This window comes from Diabrotica virgifera, chromosome 6, assembly GCF_917563875.1.
Source record: "Diabrotica virgifera virgifera chromosome 6, PGI_DIABVI_V3a".
In the NCBI taxonomy this organism is placed as follows: domain Eukaryota; kingdom Metazoa; phylum Arthropoda; class Insecta; order Coleoptera; family Chrysomelidae; genus Diabrotica; species Diabrotica virgifera.
Window position 1 is genome coordinate 15948797 of NC_065448.1, and position 21625 is coordinate 15970421.

The following is a 21625-nucleotide window of genomic DNA, read 5'->3' on the forward strand; positions in this document are numbered from 1 at the left end:
ATATAGTGTTTTGTTTTGTACTAAATTTGCAGACTTGTACTAAAAATTTATCGGAGTTGTAGGGAATTTTTATCAATTTCTTTAAAGCGTTGTTTTTGTACGTGTTACAATCATATACTTTTCTAAATTACAAGACTTGTTATGTTTTCTCCATTGTCTTCTGTTACTAAAACATACTTTGTTTGTGACTTTTTTGTTTGTGACGTGTTCTGACACGATATTTTCAGAATTCTTCTGCACACCCACAGCTCGAATGATTCCATTTTTTTCATTGATACCGCATTCAAGGTCCAAGCTTCCATTCTACGAAACAAAGTAAAGAAAACGTATCACTTAGCCAATCTAACTCTTAGCTCTAATTTCAAATCTCTTATGCGGAGCACTCTTCTCATTTTGTTAAAATTTGCTCTAACCTTTACGGTTAATAATTTCTAATAATTTCACTTTTTACGTTAATTGTTTAAGTTACGCATCATAAATAAACAATAAAGTTTCAAATTTTGAACGCTCATATATTTGTTTATATTTTATATAAATCGGCGTTTATTCGTGTCAAATTTCAATACGATACGAAACAAAACTTCAACCAAAACTCGAATTCAAAAAATTCGTGTTTTTATCGTAATCTTAGAAAAACCACCGGTAGAGACGTTTTGTGCAACAATTAACATTAGAATTCGTTTTGTCGTATTAATTAATTAAATGCTTTTCTTTAGTTCAATCGTTTGGGTCAAATCTTTGGACGTTAATTTGACTGCCTTTTCTTCAATGCAAATGACTAAAAATTTGCAGACATATGCATTCGCGGGAACAATACACGAATAGTCAATAAACATTTTCTTTGTTTATTAATTGTTTAAATAAAAAAACGATTTTAACGCAAAATGCTTAAATTCTCTTGTTTTTTACAATGAAGAAACTTGAAACTTTGACAGATTGTAGCTAATTATATGAACTATACATAATTTTACTTTTTACGTTAATTCTTTACGTTATTTCTTTACGTTATGTTTCATAAATAAACAGTAAAGTTTCAAATTTTTTGCCGATTCTGACTAATTTTAATGTTTGAAAAGTGTAAGACTAAAAAGTAAAAAGTAAAAAAATATGAAAAAAATATTTTTAAGAAACGCTTTTCTTTAGTTACGAGTGACTAAAATTAAACATATTATAAAAAATCAACTAAAAAGCAAAAAATGAACAAAATTTAAAAAATCTAACACATTCGTTAAAGAAAAACGTGGTGCGAAAACCATTTATTCGATGAAGTTATGTTTGATATGTTTAATTTTAGTCACTCATAACTAAAGAAAAACGTTTCTTAAAAATATTTTTTTCATATTTTTTGTTATTTTGATTTAAAAGATAAGAAATCTGTAAATGTGTGAGTTTTATTTTAGAAGATATGCATATTGGTATACTCGTTCGACATTGGTTCCGTTTACGAGAAGATTCTCGTTAGTCTTTAAATTTTAGATATTCTAATTGCCCCATACTACCTCCAAGTAATAGGTAGGTAAATAAAGGATTTTTCCTTTATTCCGCGCAGATGACCTGGCCAAATATCCAATTAGGTAGAGGCCAGTAAACTAAAGAAGAAGAAGAATTGGATACGGGGATTTTGTCAGCAACTTTTCTTCTTCTTATAGTGCCTATCCGTTTCGGATGTTGGCGACCATCATGGCAATCTGTATTTTGCACACTGCTGTTCTGAAAAGATTTGTGGTTGTTGTGTTGAATCACGTACGTAGATTTTTCAACCAGGAAATCCTTCGTCTTCCTGGTTCTCCTCACCTTCTACTTTTACCTGTAAAATTAGTTGCAGCAATCCATATATTACGCTGCTCCTCATGATGAGACTGAAATATTCGATTTTGGCTGTTTTTATTATGGTTAACAGCTCTTTGTGCAGCAATAAAGATTTGCGTACATAATATAGGATGAATAAATAGCAAATACACTCGGGTGTAAAAAAATCGATCCACTGAAAATTTGGTCATTTTTGATGTTTCGAATTTCCTAAACGTGTTGTCCGATTTAAGTATTTTGTTTACCATGGCATAGCCTTATTCATTTTACCATGTTATCGCCGTAATAATATTGTTGCTCGACAGGTAAACTGTCATTGTACACCGGGTGTACGAATCAAACTGTGTTTTTTTCTCAAAGTTCGCATAACCCTGTGGACTATTCTAGCATTTATAAAATACTGAAATTAAAACCTAACTATAGCCTCAGGTTTTCTTAACATTCTGTTTTTAGATTTATTTGCTTGTGTTGAATAATAAAAAAGTTAGGTGCTTTAACAACTGGCCATGTTCGTCATCAGTACAGGGTGTTTTGAAATAAGTGCGGCAAACTTTAAGGAGTAATTTTACAAATGAAAATAATGACAGTTTGCTTTATATGTCCGCAAAAGCTTCGTTTCCGAGATACGGGAGATACGTCAGTTTTTTTTACAAACTGACGATTTATTTATTGTCTTAAAACCAGTTAAGATATGCAAACCAAATTTGGAGGGTTTTAAGACGTAGTTATTGCACATTTTTGATATACAATTAACAATTTACTATTCACCATTAGCGCGCAAACGGGTATTAGACCGATCATATTACCCGTATGCACGCCAATGGTGAATATAAAATTTTTAATTGTATGTCAAAAAGTGTGCAATAACTACGTCTTAAAACCCACCAAATTTGATTTGCATATCTTAACTGGTTTTAAAGCAATAAATAAATCGTCAATTTGTAAAAAAATTGAACATCCCGTATCTCGGAAACGAAGCGTTTGCGGACATATGATTATAAAGCAAACTGTCATTATTTTCTCATGTAAAATTACCCCTTAAAGTTTGCCGCACTTATAGTCTGTTCGCTAAACTCAGACACAACTGGCTAGTGATTTTAGTGGGTAATTTTTTTGGTTTTGGCCAATTTTGCCAAATATGGCAAAATTACTAACTATTTAGTAATTATTAAATATTTAGTAATTATTTTTTTTGCCAATTTTATCAAATTGGCAAAATTATTTTCTAAAATTACTAGCCAATTGTGTCTAGAGTTTAGCGAACGGACTATATTTCGAAACACCTTGTACTGATGACGAACATGGCCAGTTGTTAGAGCACCTAACTTTTTTATTATCAAACACAAGCGAATGAATCTAAAAACAGAATGTTTAGAAAACCTGAGGCTATAGTTGGATTTTAATTTCAGTATTTTATAAATGCTAGAATAGTTCACAGGATGATGCGAACTTCGAGAAAAAAACTCAGTTTGATTCGTACACCCGGTATACAATGACAGTTTACCTGTCTAGCAACAATATTATTACAGCAATATTGTTATTGAATATGGTAAAAGAAATCACTTAAATCGGACAACAGATTTAGGAAATTCGAGACATCAAAAATGACCAAATTATTAGTGGATCGATTTTTTTGCACCTTAGTGTAATATGTAGGTAGAAAAAACTCGTTCTCGAATACTTTAATCCCGTTATAGACGTACCTACCACTTAAATAAATTCAGCAGATTTTTTCTTCATTTCTGCAGGCTATTCATTATGATCGGATTAATATTTAATAAATGAAGCGAATTAAGCCGGAAGCACATCAACTCGAATTGGTCGGTCTGACGATAATGTAGATTTCTGCCACAATGCCGACTGCAAATACGCCACGTTAATTATAGCCTGCTCTTGTTATAACCGACCATGATGAGCTATGCGGTTAGGCCATTGTCGTCCAATTCAATCTTTTCAGATAATAAAGGTTTACTAACGGAAGAAAAACGGGAATTGGAAGTAAAATAACAATAAAAAAAATGTATAAACATTTTCAATTTCTTTGCAACACGAAAATGCAGCAGCTGCATAATGCTCTGGTTAAATCGGAGAGTGCAGAAAGAGTCTACACTAGTTTCGGAGGTCTTTTCCCCCTCATCAGTAGTCCCATATCTTCTTCTCTCCGATTCCCCCAGGTAATCTTCCGATTACCCTAAGGTAAAGGGCATTATCCTGTTTGCCATGTGACCATCACAGGCCTTTTTATTGAAGTATGCACTTTTAAGGCATCTATATTTTATGTAAAGGGTTTTTACCCAGATATTTTTCTTTTGTGGCTCAGCTAGCATCCAGTTTATCGAACACTGATGATGATTTTTTATAAAAATCGAAAACGTTTTGTTGTAATGTAGCCCTTTTAAGGGATTTTTAATAAAAAAAATTTTATACCTTTTACAAAGGATTTCTTTCCAATTTTATTATTCTGCGCGCATGCGCACACAGACAGTATGGAGTTAGTTATGTATGTATTAGTCTAAAAAAGGTGTGGAAAGAATATATTAGTGTTTTTAGCAAATATATTTATTATAATTTTTGTATCCTTGGATTTGTCTACCGCGGGAATAAGATAATAAGTAATATTTAAAGTATTTTTATACTTCACTTGGTCTATTTTACACTATGTCTCAGAAATCTTGTAGTCCGCACCCGCACAAACAAAAGGAGTATACTCAGTGGTAGAGCGTTCGACTGGAGATCAAGCGGTCCCCGGTTCGAATCCGAGTGTTTTCTATTTTTGTTTTAATTTTTGGTATTGTTTTAATAAAATTTTTTGGAAAGTACTAGGTAAAAATTAGTTTAGTCTTTAAATAAAATATAAATACTGTTCGAAAGTATATTTATTTCGTTGAAATCATATAATAGAAGTATAACTTCTTACGTGCGTACAAATTACACGCACATTCTTTTTTTTTGGAAAAAATTTTATTCGACATTTCTATAGTTCGAATTTTTCAAGAAAATATTTATTTTTCTTTACTAATATTAATAAATCATTACGGAACAAGATATTACCTAATTCAAATAAAGGAATTGAAGAACATTGGCATTTATGTGAGAATTCTCGATATTGATAAAAGAAACCAATTGATTACTAAGGAATTTGTGATTTATTTTTGGAAGAAAATTACAAAATGTTACTTTTACAAGTACGCTTCTTTATACTAAATTAAATTTAATCTTCTAGTTGTAAATTATAGTCGGACACCACTGGATAAACGAATATGAAGCAGCTTCCATCGTATTTTCGTAAATTTTTAATTGATGCAGATAATACCTACCGACCAGAAGCTCAGAATACATAGATATGTTGAGCGAAGTCAAATCATGTACGTAACCTGAGAAAACGGGTTAAAATCATTAGGGTTATATTATCGGTCATATTATTATTATTGTTTTTATATAAATGTGTTAAGGGGATGGGTACATAGTTTCTGCTCCAATGCTATTCAAATGGGATTCATTTTTTTTCGATTCCTGAGAAAACTAATAGGTAAGTATTTTGAAAAATTTAAACGCAGGATGAAAGATTACGTTATTAGCGAGGGCCGAAAGTCCCTGAGAACTTCTATAACGTTTATTTTAATAAGTTACAGGGGTGAAAAACTAAGAAAAAATTTAGTGTCATTTTTAATTTTAAATATCTTGTTCTTTTTGTGATTATGTTTGATGTTAAGTTAAAAGTTTCTTTATTTCATAGTACACTCTATTTGCTAGATATATACGTCTGTTAATTTCTGCAATCACTGTATTACTTTGGTTGATTTGTGAGCTTAGATATACGACATTCAACTGATCTTAGTGGGAGAAATGGTGGAAAAACCATTCAGCTAAGCTATACCACAAATAATATTGGTTCTTGTGATATTTATAGAAACTAGAAATTTATAGAAGAACAATAAAAGCCGAAAGAGAAAGCAACTACAGAGTGGGGTGTACAAACTAACTTGTGGTGACTGTCCGAAAACGTACATCGGTCAAACTGGCAGAACTTTTGACAAACGGATAGCAGAACACAAAAGAGCTTTCAACAATAGAAAAACAGACACTTCTACATACACACTTCACCTTCTAGATCATAATCATTCTTTCAATGAAGAGTTTCAAATTCTGCATATCCAAAATAAAGGCCTTAAGCTATCTTTTTTAGAATCTATGGAAATTAATAAACTGAAAAATACAGATATAATTCTGAATGACGAACTCGAGACAAACAGCTCCCCACTCAACCTCTTCAGTTAGAGACTTAAAAAGGCAAACACATTGTAAATTATATCACTTGAGAAAGGCACTCTGCCGAAACAGCTGTAGTCACATAGTTGTAAATAATAAATTTTGTGGAAGTATAGAAAACAAAAATTTTCAGTGTTTTATTGTGAGATTTATAGAAACTATCATTTCCTTGATTTATTTTTTATAAATTACAGATATTATACTTTTTATCCGGATCTTTTTGCCTCCTGGATGATCTTTCTGACGTTTTTTAAGCTCCAGAATTTCTGCTCTCATCCCTTTTCTTTTCAAGTGATTTCAGGCTTTCTTTTTGGAAAAGAGACATTGAATGTCTCTCAATTTTTCCCATTTATGGTCAACAGTGTCCGCACTATCTTCTATGACAATTCTTAAGCTCTCGTTTATTTTAATATTTGTTTTCGTATGTGTCCTGTTTGAACCTCCTTGTATCCTGAACCCAACATGTACTTATGTAACACGAATATTGATTATACATATACCTACGTTGAGATTTGTAGGCGCATCGACTAAATTGAATATTTCACAAAGCATTTACTTTGCTTTTTCAAACTGTGCAATTTTTAACTATGTAATGTCAATATTATTTACATAAAGTTGCTGCATTTTAAATATTTCCTTTCAACTTTTCAATGTAATAATAATTAATGTTCGTATGTGCAATAATAATGTATGCTGTTCAAATTAATTAAATAATTTGGCGCCCACACACAAAAACTAGCGGAGCGGTATGAATAAATAACAAAATTTCACCTACAGTTTATGCAACCAGCAATGCTGCGGTGTACCAGTTTGTAAATATAAATAAGCTACGCGGGTTCAAAATTTTCAAATTATAAGTATAAAAATGGCGTCAAACGTTCATTATATGATTTAATTAATATATTAACTTGCTTTCAAGCGATAACAATTGAGCAACTGTACAGAGTTATTGATAACTACAGCCAACAAAAACTCTTACACAGTTTCTTAATATCTAATAAATCAGACAAAAAATATGAATTCTTTAGAACTTCATCATCATCATTTAGCTTAGCCGTTAAGTTGGTACACTACTTGATGTAAGCCTCTCTTAAATTCATTAATCGCTCTCCATCTTGTAAATGTTATATATAGTCCAAGCTGTGGGTGAAAAATAGGTCGATTTCAGGATATAATTCAGGAACTTTTGAAACCTATCAGGTGTTGTAAAGGACGATGGCATGGATATCTTATACTAAAATGCAACCAAAAATTTCAGGAGCTTTTTTATTTATGACGTTTTTAATTTGTTAAATTTGCAATTTTTAAAGATTTTAATTTTGCAGATTAGGATTCATTTTAGAAAAAACTTTTAAATAGAAAATTGTAGCAAGTTAAAAAACCTACAATTTGAACTATAACAAGTTTAATTTTGTTAATACGTTATTGCAAAACAGCCTGCGTAAGGTCCAAAATGACCGTTTTTGCAATTGAATTATCTATTGTAAAAATAACTTTTATTTATTTTTTAAGGCTTTAAAATAAAGATATTTCAATACCAAACATAAAAAAATTTATAGAGTCCGATTGGTAAACTTGTTGTTTAGATATTATAACTTGTTTATCCCATGGGGTCAAATGTCGAAGGCTATAACGTTTTGAAAAAAAATCGTAGAGAGTTAATCCAAGATCCACTCTCCTTCTAAAGACTTATATTTTCATATTCTAATGTAAATAAATGCGTAAAACATTTTTCAACCTCTTAATTCGGGTTTGAAAATAAGGGGGAAATTTCGTTATAAACATTTAGAACTGAAGCCGCCCCTGTACATCCTTCGAGTTTATAACTTGCAGATTATTGTTGCTGAAGAAGAAATAAATATTAAAAATAAAATAAAAATTTTATACGACCAACTGAAGCCGAGATAATTGGTTTTGTTTTCTTAAATCGTAGTGACTACTAAACAAAGACATTGTTTGACATTGACTAAAGAAAGACTTATATTATCTTAAAATAAAAATTACTTTAAACGAAAATTACATTTAGTTAAACAATATAATTAAAAATGATTTTTAACCTTCGGATGACCAAGCGGGGGAAATTGTGACCCCAGCGTATGTTTTTCTTTAATAAATTCAAAAGTATTTTCAATTTTTAACTCATTATTTTTTTATTTGACTTTAATATCATTCTAGATATCCTCATATTTTGAAATAAAAAAAATTCCCTATATTTTACAAATAAAAAATATATTCCGAAGTTGATGTTTAGTAAAATACCGTCTATTATGTCGACGTCGACTTTGCAAATTAACAAGACACTTACTCAACATACACACTACACATGACACTAATACTCATGTTGTGACTGGCTAAATGTCATAAAGTCCATGCCATAAAAAAAATAAAAAAAAAATTTGTTAATTGTCATTTTTGACATTTTTGACCCGGGGTCATTTTTCCCCCCTTGGTCATCCGTGTAACAAAAAAAGGTTGATCATCGGAAGGTTAAAGTGTGGTGGAGATTTATTATTCTGTACGAAAGTGATTTATTGTGTCGGTTGCCCTTAGCAACGCAGCAACTTATAGTACATTGAATCACGGTTTTTGCTTTAAATTTTAAAGCATTGCTTGGATTGACTTGAAATTTGGTAAACACATAGATAAAATGTCAAAGAATAAAAATGGTATTGGGCCTCTGTGTGCTTTTGCCTGGGGCTGGGGGTGACCTTCACCCTTAGAAGGGGTGAAAAAATATACGTTCAAAATAAGGTATAAAATAGATATAACGTCTAATTCTAAGCAACTTTTGTTCTACAACATTTTCTTAATAAGTTAATACTTTTCGAATTATTTCCGAGTAAATACGATCATTTTTCAACAAGAAAAAACACGTTTTATAAGCGGTTTTTGGCAAATAACTCAAAAAGTAAATACTTTATTGAAAAAAAAACATTCTTATAAAAAATATAGCCCACTAAAAATTAAAAAAAACTGGTGTATGTACGAGCTCACTAGACCCAGCAGAAGCAAAGTTCTAGCTAATGAAAAATAGGTTCATAACCGTCAAATTTCAAAGTGAAATAACCAAAAAATGATGCACTTTTTGGAGAATACTCATTAGAACTTTTTTAAAGTTTTTAACAAAATATTATTTTTTGTATTTTAAAAAGTTTCTAGTATCAAAAGTAAGCAAGTTACGCTCAAAATAAAGTTGATCTCTTTTTTTTATCAAAAAAACTCGGGAAAATCACCCAATTACCATCTTAAATCAAATTAATTGTTACCGCTTCACAAGTTACTTTGCTCATGTATTATTTATATGATCTGTAAGTCAGCATCATCGGTTCAAAGGGCTTATTTAAAAAAATGGTTTTAAAGTAAATCTGTTTTAATTATTAATTTTGAAAAAAAAATTTTTTTTCAAAGTAACTTAAAATTTATTAGTGTGACCAAAAATCACAAAGAGTAAAAAAATGTAGTTTTTGCTTTTCTGAGTATTTTGGATTTTTTGTTTTTTTGTAAGGCAAAAATTGGATAAGATATGGCTGTTCTAAATTTGCATACACTCGTGATTATTGACTAGTTCAAGTCCTTTTAACTACAGTCCCTTCAAAAATAAGTATGTACTTTGAACCAATGAAACTTGCAGACGTAAACGACACATACACGAGTAAAACAACTTATGAAGTAAAAAGGATTAATTTCATTTTTGATGCTAATTAGGGGATGACTTTCCCGAGTTTTTTTGACCAAAAGAAAAAGAGACCAACTTTGTTTTGAGCGTAACTTGCTTACTATTGATGCTACAAACTTTTTTAAAAAACAGATACACATATTTTTTAAACACTTTAAAAAAGTTGTAATGAGTGTTCTCCAAAAAATGCATCATTTTTTGGTTATTTCACTTTGAAATATTCACTTTAAAATTTGACGGATATGAACCTATTTTTCATTAGCAAGAACTTTGCTTCTGCTAGGTCTAGTGAGCTCATACATACACCATTTTTGTTTTTAGTTTTTAATGGGCTATATTTGTGCTATAGTCCAGAAAGCCACTGCGCATCCGCTAGGAAAAATATTCTAATTCGGATTTTTTGCACAATCTTACTCAAAAAGGACCCCTTTTAACAAATTTGTATGTTGCCAGGACCAAAAGTTGGTCAAAAATTTTTTAAACGTTTTTTTTGTTTATTTCCTAAAATTATTTTTTTTGCATGGAATAAATTTTTTTTAGGTTTTTTGGATCATTCCAAACAAAAAAGGTCTTTAGTAACTTTTCTCTAAAGTTGATAGTTTTTGACATATAAGCGATTAAAAATTGAAAAATTGCGAAATCGGCCATTTTTAACCCTCAAAAACTATGTGAAAAACTGAAAATTTGAATGTTTCCAAGGAAGGTAGATATTCTTTAAATATCGTTTGATGAAATCCCGAAGAGTTTTTTGCAATACAATATCAAAAACCCCTTTGTTTTTTAATTCCCAATCAAGCGTGCGCGACAATATTTTCCACCGTTGCATGTGCATACAGTATGGTGAAAATGAAAGGAATAAATTCGTTATTTCGTAAACCGGTGATTTTAAGGAAAAATCCCAAAACAGGTCGGTTTTTATTTTTAAGTTATGATATTGTGGCATATATAGTATACTAGTGACGTCATCCATCTGGGCGTGATGAAGTTTTCGATGATTTTTTTAAGTGAGAATACAGGTCGTATGGTGGCTCATTTGAAAGGTTCTTGAATTCTCTATTCAGTAATGTAAACATGTACATAATTATTTATACAGGGTGTCCAAAAAATTTTTATTAAATTAAATCATTTGGAAAATTGTACCCTGTATAAATAATTATTTAAATGTTTATATTACTGAATAGATAATTGAAGAACCTTTCAAATGAGCTAGCACACGACCCCTATTCTCATTTAAAAAAATCATCGATTACGTCATCACGCCCAGATGGATGACGTCACTAGTATACCATATATGTCACAATATCATAACAAAAATAAAAATCGACCTGTTTCGAGATTTTTCCTTAAAGTCGCCGGTTTACGAAATAACGAATTTATTCCTTTCATTTTCACCATACTGCATACACAATACACATGCAACGGTGGAAAATAGTGTCGCGCACGCTTGATTGGCAATTAAAAAACAAAGGGGTTTTTGATACTGTATTGCAAAAAACTCTTCGGGATTTCATCATTCGATGTTTAAAGAATATCTACCTACCTTGTCAACATTCAAATTTTCAGTTTTTCACATAGTTTTTGAGGGTTAAAAATGGCCGATTTCACAATTTTTCAATTTTTAATGGCTTATATCTCAAAAACTATCAACTTTAGAGAAAAGTCACTAAAGACCTTTTCTGTTTGGAATGATCCAAAAAACCTAAAAAAATTTGTTCCATGCAAAAAAAAATAATTTTAGGAAAAAAACAAAAAAAAACGTTTAAAAAATTTTTGACCAACTTTTGGTCCTGGCAACATGCAAATTTGTTAAAAGGGGTCCTTTTTGAGTAAGATTGTGCAAAAAATCCGAATTAGAATATTTTTCCTAGCGGATGCGCAGTGGCTTTCTGGACTACTAAGAATGTTTTTTTTTTCAATAAAATACTTTTTGAGTTATTGGCCAAAACAAAAGATGCTTAGAATTAGACATTTTATCCATTTCCTAACTTATTTTGAACATATATTTTTTCACCCTTTCTAAGAAGTGAAGGTCACCCCCAGGGCAAATACAAACAGAGGCCCAATACAATTTTTATTCTTTGACATGTTATCTATGTATTTGCCAAATTTCAAGTCAATCCCAGAGGTCCTTTAAAATTGGGAGCAAAAACCGTGATTCAATGTGCAATAAGTTGCTAACCGTTGCTAAGGGCAACCGACACAATAAATTTTTTCAATTTTTTAATTTTTGAAGTGAAAACTTCTTTAGCGACGTTGTGCACTTTTTAAATAGGCAAAAATATTGAATTAGCGACCGTCATCGCGACCGTCATTGCTTCGACGAAATAATGTTGTGAAGTGAAAACTTCTTTAGGGACGTTTTGGTCTTTTTAGATGGGGAAAAAGTATTGAATTAGCGACCGCCATCACTTCAGCGAAATACATTTTTGAAATGAAAAGTTCTTTAGGGACGTTGCGCAGTTTTTAGATGGGGAAAAAGTATTAAATTAGCGACCGGTATTTGTTCGACGAAATAAATTTTTGAAGTGAAAACTTTTTTAGGGACGTCGTGCACTTTTAAGATGGGGAAAAAGTGTTGAATTAGCGACCGTCATCGCTTCGACGAAATAAATTTTTGAAGTGAAAACGTCTTTAGGAACGTTTTGCACTTTTTCGATGGGAAAAAAGTATTACATTAGGGACCGTCATTGTTTCGACGAAATAAATTTTTGAAGTGAAATCTTCTTTATGGACGTTGTGACCTTTTTATATGGAGAAAAATATTGAATTATCGACCGCCATCGCCACCGTCATTGCTTTGACGAAATAAATTTTTGAAGCGAAACCTTTTTTAGGGACGTTATACACTTTTTAGATGAAGAAAAAGTATTGAATTAGCCACCGTCATCGCTTCGGCGAAATAAATTTTTCAAATGAAAACTTCCTTACGGACGTTATGCACTTTTTGGATGGGAAAGAGGTATTGAATTAGCGACCGTTATTGCTTCGACGAAATAAATTTTTGAAGCGAAAACTTTGTTAGGGACGTTATACACTTTTTAGATGGGGAATAAGTGTTGTATTAGCGACCGTCATCGCTTCGGCGAATTAAATTTTTCAAATGAAAACTTCTTAGGGACGTTGTGCACTTTTTAGATGGGGAAAAAGTTTTAAATTAGCGACCGATATTGTTTGACGAAATAAATTTTTAAAGTGAAAACTTCTGTAGGGATGTTGTGCACTTTTTAGATAGGAAAAAAGTATTGAGTTTGCGACCGTCATCACTTTGCCGAAATAAATTTCGTACGTACATAATATATATTATGTGTATGTATACATAAATAGCATAGAACGTATGCAACGCTTATATAATATAGGTATAGCACTTCTTTTTGGATGTGGAAAAGCATTGAGCTTGTAATTTATATACTATATGAAGTTTTTAGTTCTGTCGGCATTCCAATGAGTGCTTTAATTTTTTTATGCTTTTTAGTTGATTTTTTTATAATATTTTTAATTTTAGTCACTCGTAACTAAAGAAAAGCGTTTCTTAAAAATTTTTGAAGTTATACTTCTTTAGGCGCGATTGAGATTGAGGGTGAATTTATATTGATCTGCGAGCTTGCGCACACCGACAGTATGGTATTAGTCGTTATACGGGCTGTGAATGGGTGTTGAAATGATCTGTCAATAATAAATAATTGTTCAATATGAAGGTAAACAAATGTGTAATATATTAGTTTTATTGTTGTGAGCACAGAAACAAAGAAGTTTATAATTGTAGTGACATTTAAATAGTTTTTAAAAGCAACAGGTACGTAATAATTGTAAATGTATCATAGGTACCTACCTATTTGAACCTACCAAAATACGTAGTATGTAATACTTTTATTTACATAATTTGATTACCATCAAAATTTCTATCAATGTTCACCTAATATATTGTTTTCTTACTCTATGTTTTGTTGTATTTTTTCAATTCTAAATCATTTCAATTCAAAATCAAAATAATTTATTTTAATTCAAAAATGTCAAAAGCTTAATCCGTTTAGTTAGTCGATCTTCGCACATAATGACACATTGCCTCCTTGGCGAAGCGTGTAAGGCGAATGAACCCCAATATACCAACCGCGCTGATAGCTGGTTCGAATCCCAATAAAAACTTTTATTTTTTTATTTTTTTATACATTTTATGATTGTAAGTATATTTATTATATAATTTTATTTTCAGAAAATACGTATTTAGTTAAAAAAATTTCCGACAATTAATGTTCAGAAATCATTTGTGGCATTTTTAATGTGTTTGTGTGTGTTTTATTCTTTTATTATTTTAATTTTTGGCACTGTTTTAATAAAAATGTTTGAGAAGTAGTAAGTATAAATTAGTTTAATATTTAAATAAAATATAAATTAAAAGTATATTAATTTCGTTTAAATCATATAATAGAAGTATAACTTCTTACGTGTGTACAAAGAACACACACATTCTTTTTTTTTCATATTTTTATTTAATTTTATTATTTACCAAAAATGTGTGAGTTTTTAACTGTGTTTAACAGTAGAACACGGTAAAACTATTTTTCTATATCGTTTGTGTGGTATCTGTCCACCCCAATAGCCGTAAATAGACCAACCAATTTGAACAATTCGATTTATTTTTTACTCGAGTGAATGTATAAGGTCATAAAGGAAAGAAATCGAATCTCATCCTAAGTTTTCTCACTCTTTCTCCAAAATGGGGGTAATCTAATCCTAGGCTCTGCTATTAAATATTGATGGTCTCTATATCGAGGAATTCGTGCTTCTGCACGGGAAATCTCGTGAGCTATCGCAACTTTTCCCACAGGTAGTAAACGTTCATTCCTGTTACAAATAGTCGTAGAAAATTTATATTTTATCAGGTCTCATCCCGTTTTAAAGGCTTCTCCTACAGTCTACAAATTTAAACTATGTAAATTGATATTTGCTATGTTTAGGATGGTGATTAAAGCATAAATCTTTTACTAAGCGGAGGGTGTAGATTACTTCTTTAGTATCGGTCAGGTAACTCTTGGTCTTAATGAGAGCTAGTTATACATGGACTTTCAAAATTTTATGGTAAATCTTTTTAAGCCTAATTTATACTGCCTGGTCAACCTAATAATAGCAATTGAGAGCGCATATGAGAAGAGAATTGATTTTATTAGAATAACATTAAAAAAAAGCAAGAGTTTTCATGTTTTTTTTTTCTGTAATTTAAGTTATTTACAGGATATTCCATGTAAAATAAGGTCCATGTCACCAGCCCCCCCTTTTTCAATTTGAGGGTAAAAAAAAAGCTCATTCGTTTGTATTGCGTTAGTACTGGATTGTATCACCCTTCATTCGTTTGTACTGCCCCCACCCTTTTAAATCGGCCTGGAGGGGCTGGTGACATGCCATCCCCCCCTTTTTCGATTTGAGGGTCAAAAAAAGCTCATTCGTTTGTATTGCGTTAGTACTGGATTGTATCACCCTTCATTCGTTTGTACTGCCCCCAACCTTTTAAATCTGCCTGGAGGGGCTGGTGACATGCCATCCCCCCCTTTTTCGATCTTGGCGTCCGGGATGGGTATGTTCGTTTGTACTGTATTAGTATCGGATTGTATCGTCCTTATTTTGTTTGTACCGCCCCCACCCGTCTAGATTGGACTGGGGGGGCCAGCGACATGCTACCCTCTACTCTGCACTCTTTGCCTTCTGAACGCCGAAAATAGGCTATTTCGTTTGTACTGCGTTAGTACTGGATTGTATCACTCTTCATTCGTTTGTACTGCCTCCACCCTTTTAAATCTGTCTGGAGGAGCTGGTGACATGCCATCCCCCCTTTTTCGATATGGTGGTCTGGGATGGATATATTCGTTTGTACTGCGTTAGTATCGGATTGTATCGCCCTTATTTTGTTTGTACCGCCCCCACCCGTCTAGATTGGCCTGGGGGGCCAGTGACATGCTACCCTTCTACATTTAAAACAGGGGAGGATTAATGCTAGGAGTAAGGACACAAAATTAGCCAAAACTATTATAGTAACACCGCGGGTGTAAAATTTGGTAAATTCGTCAAAAATGTAACGAATTACATTTTGAAACTGAAAAACAGGCTTGCAAGCCACTCTCCATGGGGAATGGAAAGTTACACCCTCAGATGGATCTCGGAGTAGTTCTACGCTACCGATTTGAAAAATGGTACATGTATTTGTTGGAGATATTTTGAACACCATTTTCGATCAGAAATCAGAGGAGCGACCTTGGCTTTTCCTACTAGGAAAAAATTTATCCATCCCCTCAATAAATTTTACAGTTTTACACGCTATCGATATGAAAATCAAAGATCTCATGCGGCGCATTCCGAAATGCACTCTTCGTTGTACAATTTCAACTTCTCTGGATAACTGATTAACTGAAACATACATACGGCAGAATTCATTGGAATCGAAAATTATTAAAAGTATTTGGAACATTAAATGAAAAATTTCCACAATCAATGTCTTTCCTACCATCTAATGCGAGAGACCAGATAACAATAATTGCCGTTGCTATGTTATGGTAATTTGTTTTCTAGAAAGGTTTGTATAGTCGGTTCGCTAAACTCAGACACAATTGGCTAGTGATTTTAGTAAGTAATTTTGCCAATTTGTTAAAATTGGCAAAAAAATAATTACTAAATAGTTAATAATTACTAAACAGTTAGTAATTTTGCCAATTTTGGCAAAATTGGCAAAAAACAAAAAAAATTACCTACTAAAATCACTAGCTAGTTGTGTCTGAGTTTAGCGAACCGACTATATTGTTCATTTATGACTGCAATGAGATTCAGAATTTCCGTATTCCATTTGCAAAATAAATATAGTGTCAAAAACTTGCTTATGCATTTGACGCACTGTCCGTCAACGTGTTAATTGACTCTACAGCTTCAGTGCCAAAAAGAGACATTTTTATAGAAAAATATTTGCAAATATATGAAATGCCAAACTGACCTATTAAATAAACAATGACAGTGCAATTTTCGATTTTTTTACTATGGAATTATCGCTGTATAGACGAGGGCGGATCTGTTTTGAAGTGGATGTGAGAGGTGGCATTCCGATTTTTGCAGATAAAATTAGGTGACAACTTCAATAATTATAATTGGCTTATGTTCCTTCTCAAATATGTCCAGAACATTAATAAAAACATTCAAATATTTAAAAATTTCGGAAAACATCGATTTTTTTCAACTTTTTAATCGTTTTTAAAACGATTCATTTTGGAACAAAGTCGTAGGGAAATAAAATATAGATAATTGAATTTTTTATGATATACGACTATAAAATACACTTAATAGATTTTGCATAATAATTTTGTAATCTAAATTTTTTAAAAAAGTTAAAATTTTTTATAAACTTTCTGAACAAAAAGTAGACCATTATTTAGAAGTTTGCTAATTTTTTTACATATAAAGATACGCCCTACCTATCTAATACACTTTACAGAACCTAAGTTGGTTTATTTAATCGGCCTCAGCAATGTTTTAAAGTTATACACAATTTTTTGGCTTATAAACAAATACAGTGAGGACGTTTGAGTTAATCAATACGAATAAATTCATTTTTCTGTTATTTATCAAATAAACATTTTTTTCTGTTTTAGGACAACAGTAAAATGTATCTCGAATTAACTAAATTAAATACTTTCTTCTGTTTGTCTCAATTAATTAAAAAAAATTTGGGCACCCTGTACAAATAATTATGTAATAAATAGAGAATTGAATAATCTTTCAAATAAGCTAGCACACGACCCACATTTTCATTTCAAAAAATCATCGATTACGTCATCACACCCAGCTGGATGACGTTAGTAGTATGATAGATATGCCAAAAATTATAATTTAAATATAAAAATCGACCTGCTTAGGGATTTATCTCCAGAGTTGCCCATTCTCGAGAAAATGAATTTATTCCAACTCAAACGTCCTGACTATATTTGTTTATGAGCAAACAAATTGTTTATATCCTTAAAACAGTGCTGAGGCCGCTTAAATAATCCGATTTTAATTTTGTAAATTGTATTGGATTGGTAAAGTACCTCTCGATTTGTAAAAAAATTAGCAAACTTCTAACAGGTCTACTTTTTGTTCAGAAAGTTTTTAAAAAATTTTAACTTTTTCTAAAAAAATTTAGATTGCAAAATTATTACGCAAAATCTATTATGTCGATTTTAATGAAATTTGGTGGACGGATTGAGTATGTTGTAAGAATTTTCTAAGTAAAATACGAAGGTTCTAAGTGCAACCAAAGTGGTTGAAAAACATTGAATAAAAAGAGGCTTATTTTGCCCTCTTATTTTGTATTTATTGCTATTTTGCAGAAAGGATAATCATTTAAGATATTTTATACCAGTCGTGTCTTATATCATACAAAATTCAATTATCTTTATTTTATTTCCCTATGACTTTGTCCCAAAATGAATCGTTTTTAAGTTACAAGCAATGAAAGTTGAAAAAAATCGATGTTTTTCGAAATTTTTAAATATATAAATTTTTTTAATAATGTTCCAAACATATTTGAGAAGGAGCATAAATCAATTATAATTACTGAAGTTGTCACCTAATTTTATCTGCAAAAATCGGAATGCCACCTCTCACATCCACCTCAAAACAGATCCGCCCTGGTCTATACAGCGATAATTCCATAGTAGAAATCGAAAATTGCAATTTTATTAATATTCTATTAAGTTTATTTAATAGGTCAGTTTGGCATTTAATATAGTTGCAAATATTTTTCTATAAAAATGTCTCGTTTTGGCACTGAATCTGTAGAGTCAATTAACACGTTGTCGGACAGTGCGTCAAATGTATAAGCAAGGTTTTGACACTATATTTATTTTACAAATGAAATACGGAAATTCTGAATCTTATTGCAGTCATAAATGAACAATACAAACCTTTCTAGAAAACAAATTACCATAACATAGCAGCGGCAATTATTGTTATCTGGTCTCTGACATTAGATGGTAAGAAAGATATTGATTGTGGGAATTTTTCATTTAATGTTCCAAATACTTTTAATAATTTTCGATTCCAATGAATTCTGCCGTATGTATGTTTCAGTTAATCAGTTATCCAGAGAAGTTGAAATTGTACAACGAAGAGTGCATTTCGGAATGCGCCGCATAAGATCTTTGATTTTCATATCGACAGCGTCTGAAACTGTAAAATTTATTGAGGGGATGGATAAATTTCTTCCTAGTAGGAAAAGACAAGGTCGCTGCTCTGATTTCTGATTAAAAATGGTGTTCAAAATATTTCCAACAAATACATGTACCATTTTTCAAATCGCTACTACTCCGAGATCCATCTGAGGGGGTAAATTTCCATTCCCCATGGAGAGTGGAGAGTGGCTTGCAAGCCTGTTTTTCAGTTTCAAAATTTAATTCGTTTCATTTTTGACTAATTTACCAAATTTTACACCCGCGGTGTTACTATGTGCAAGGTTTGGCTGATTTTGTGTCCTTACTCCTAGCACTAATCCTTCTCTGTTTAAAATGTAGAAGGGTAGGGGTAGTAAAAACAAAATAAGGGCGGTAAAATCCAGTATTAAGGCAGTACAAACGAAATAGCCTATTTTCGACATTCAGAAGGCAAAAAGTGCAGAGTAGAGGGTAGCATGTCACTGGCCCCCCAGGCCAATCTAGACGGGTGGGGGCAGTACAAACAAAATAAGGGCGATACAATCCGATACTAACGCAGTAAAAACGAACATACCCATCCCGGACCCCCAGATCGAAAAAGGGGGGATGGCATGTCACCAGCCCCTCCAGGCAGATTTAAAAGGGTGGGGGCAGTACAAACGAATGAAGGGTGATACAATCCAATACTAACGCAGTACAAACGAAATAGCCTATTTTCGACATTCAGAAGGCAAAAAGTGCAGAGTAGAGGGTAGCATGTCACTGGCCCTCCCAGGCCAATCTAGACGAGTGGGGGCAGTACAAACAAAATAAGGGCGATACAATCCGATACTAACGCAGTACAAACGAACGTACCCATCGCGGACCCCCAGATCGAAAAAGGGGGGGTGGCATGTCACCAGCCCCTCCAGGCAGATTTAAAAGGGTGGGGGCAGTACAAACGAATGAAGGGTGATACAATCCAGTACTAACGCAATACAAACGAATGAGCTTTTTTTTGACCCTCAAATCGAAAAAGGGGGGGCTGGTGACATGGACCTTGTAAAATACGTAGACACTACAAAGAACTGCGGGAAGAAGGAGACCTTTATAATTTAGTGCAGCCACTGAAGGTGCATATGAGGTATTACCTCCGATTTCGTTGAACCTCCATCGATTTGCATGAAAATTGGTGAATGGTTAGAGAATTTTTCAAGGAACAAAGGTGACATGGTGCCAACTTGCGCTTTTACCCTGGGGTGGATGCCACCCCTTCTCGCGGGTAAAAATTATTTTATTGAAAATAACCCCATAATTCGATAGAGGAATTTTAAATTCTAAGCAAAATTTGTTATACAAAGTTATTAAAATAAATCAAAACTTTTTGAGTTTATAACGATCAAAGATTTTAATTTTTATTGAGAAAAATGCATGTTTTTAACCGATTTTTCATCAATAACTCAAAAACTATAAGTTTTACAAAAAAGTTAATATGACCAAAATTGATGCTAATAAAAAATGAAATAAACCCCTTACTAGAAAAACCTTTTAGTGTGAACTAAAAGTGAGTTATAGGTAATTGAATGTATATTTGTTTCGGCGAGTAAAAAAATCTAATTATTCAACCTGAAATAACGGGAAAATGATGCATTTTATAACATAAACTTATTAAATATTTGTCAAAGTACTTAAAAATATCTATCAAATGAGCCCCCGAACATTAAAATTTAGGCTCCAAATTTTTTTCAAAATTTATCTTTTAAAAATGTTTCCAAAAAATGGTATTGTTTTTTTTTAAACCTCCGTTCATTTTTACGATGTCAGGTTCATCTTAAAACCGTTTGAAATTTAATTTCAAGGGCTATTTCACCACGTTAAAATTAATCTTTTAAACTCCTTACTTTTTTAAAAATAAAAGGTTAAATGGCCCCGTTTGCATGGTTCTCACATCAAAACTTAAGATTTAAATGTTTCTATCTCGGTTATTTTTTACCCCATAGAAATAATAAAACAGGTAAAGTATTTGACACAGAAAAAACTAAAATTTGGTTATAAGTATATAATTTTTTACGTGTATTAAATATTTTTGGTGTTATTATCAAAAGAATATGAAAATTACATAGTGCAGTCACTGAAGGATTTCACCTCCGATTTCGTTGAACCTCCATCGATTTTCATGAAAATTGGTGAGCAATTAGAGAATACTTCAAGGAACAAAGGTGACATGATGCCAACTTGCGCTTTTACCCTGCGGGTGTATGCCACCCCTTCTCATGGGTGAAAATTATTAAGAAAATGCATGTTTTAAATCGGTTTTTCACGTATAAATCAAAAACTATAAGCTTTTATAAAAAAGTTATTATTATTGAAATTGAAGATAATAAAAAATTGAATACAGTCCTCACATAAAGAACTAAACTAATGTTATTTCAAGGTGAGTTATTGGCAATTGAATGTGTATTTTTTTCGACGAGTACTCAAATATACAAGCTTAAATAACGGGATTAGAATAAACTACAGTACCTCGGACATGTGATGCGGGGCGAGAAGTATGGCATCCTGCGACTCATAATGCAGGGAAAGATAGAAGGCAGAAGAAGCATCGGCAGAAGACGAATTTCATGGCTGAAGAACCTGAGAGAATGGTTTGGATGCAGCTCAAAACAACTATTTAGAGTTACTGCCTCAAAAATTAAAATAGCTATGATGATTGCCAACCTCCGTAGCG

At 32.0% G+C, this 21625-nt stretch overlaps 1 protein-coding gene across 2 annotated transcripts in view; it reads right to left on the reverse strand.

The window, feature by feature from the left end:
- Positions 1–21625, reverse strand: part of LOC114325370 (potassium/sodium hyperpolarization-activated cyclic nucleotide-gated channel 2) — a 571529-nt gene that overhangs the window by 404152 nt on the left and 145752 nt on the right. The gene's annotated exons all lie outside the window — the stretch shown is intronic.